This window comes from Nannospalax galili, unplaced genomic scaffold (assembly GCF_000622305.1).
Source record: "Nannospalax galili isolate Female #2095 unplaced genomic scaffold, S.galili_v1.0 scaffold330, whole genome shotgun sequence".
NCBI classification, from domain to species: Eukaryota; Metazoa; Chordata; class Mammalia; order Rodentia; family Spalacidae; genus Nannospalax; species Nannospalax galili.
In genome coordinates, this window is record NW_008329640.1 from 2804619 (window position 1) to 2806353 (window position 1735).

Consider the following 1735-nt stretch of genomic DNA (forward strand, 5'->3'; position numbering starts at 1 on the left):
TATACTGATGATTGGTAAATAGAACATGGGATTTTATGTCAGTATGTGGTCCTCAGTGATGCTCATCTTTCCATGAATATACTCTTCAAATTTGGTCTCTAGGCTAATCATGAACATGATCATGGTGCTGTGTAATTCACCACTTTTTCATCTGCAAAAATTACACCATAACAGATCTTTGACATTTTAAAAAAATGGTGCCTTTTCATATCCATGGTATTCATTACAGAATGAGGACTCATATCTGAGCAGGGAGAGATATCATTTAAATATTTCTCCTGAGATACGTGATTCTAAGATAAGTCTATTACATTATACTCTGCTTTGTTTTGTAAGATAGAGTCCAAAGTATAAAGCAATGATCTCAAATAATTGTGAGTTAAATAACTAAAGCCTTCCCACTCAGCTATATGGTAGCCAACAATAAAAAGCCCAGATGATGGGCTGGGGGGATGGCTCAGTCATTAAAATGCTTGCCATGCAAGCCTGAGAACCTGAGCTTAGGTCTCCAGCACCCAAGGAAAAGCCAAGTAGAGTAGCAGGTGTGTGTGTGTGTGTGTGTGTGTGTGTGTGTGTGTGTGTGTGTGTGTATAACAGAAAGATCAGGAATCCCAAAGGGAGGGGGGTGAGAAGAGTAGGAGTGGGGAGAGGGAAGGGTGTAACTGATGTAAACAGTGTAGTCTGCAGGAGCAGTCAATGCTCTTAATCGCTTAGCCATCTCTCCAGCCCATGACATGTACCTTATAAACATCCACCTGCCTACTCAACACATTTACCTCTTCCTTCAATGAATCTATGAAATTTCTTTGGATGTAAATTCTGGGCTTTTGTTGTTCTCCCGCCCTTTTTTTTTTCCCTTTTTTCACTCCTCCCCAGTACTGGGGATTGGACTCTGCTTTCTCCCGGCAGCACTCCTCTCTTGCTTTACCACTTTGGAAGCATTTTGCAGACTCATTACTTCCATTGGGTTGGAACCCCTTCCACGTGTAATCCTAGTGTCAGATCTGTTCTTCCTCCACTGTGGCCATTCCACGCTGGGAAGGCATTGTATCAGGCCCCATTCTGGCCTCAGTGCACCAGGACCAGGTATCTGCTGATTGTGCTTCACAAATCTAACAAGTCAGATGAAATGGACTCTGACCAACTCGGCATTTTGAGAGAAGCCCTGATTGCAAAATGTTCCTTAAAAAGGTAATAGTCTTTTACTAAGGTTCAAATGTTTGTGATGCCTTCAAAATTCATATTGAAGCTTAATTCCAAATGCAACAGTATTAGGAGATGAGGCTTTTAGTAGGTGATTAGGCCTTAAGGACTCTGCCTTCATGAATAGATTTAGTGCCTTAGAAAAGCAAAATGGAAAGAAATATTTAGGGCCTATTTTGCCCCTCTCTCTTTTTTACTATGAGGATACAGCAATCTCTTGGAATCAGAAGCCCTCATCTGACACTGAACCCAGCTGCCTTGATCTTGGACTTCCTGACTTCCAGATTGAGAGAAAATAAATTTCTATTCTTATAAATTATCTAGTCTCAAATATTTTAAAAAATATTTTATTATTTTTATGTGTATGAGTGTATTGCCTGCATGTAGGTAAGTGCACCCATGTCGTGCAATGCCCATGGAGGACAGAAGAGGCTGTCGGATCCCCTGGAACTGGAGTTATAGACAGTTGTTAGCTGCCGTATGTGCTGGGATTCAAACCTGGGTCTTCTGCAAGAACAACCAGTGTTCTTAA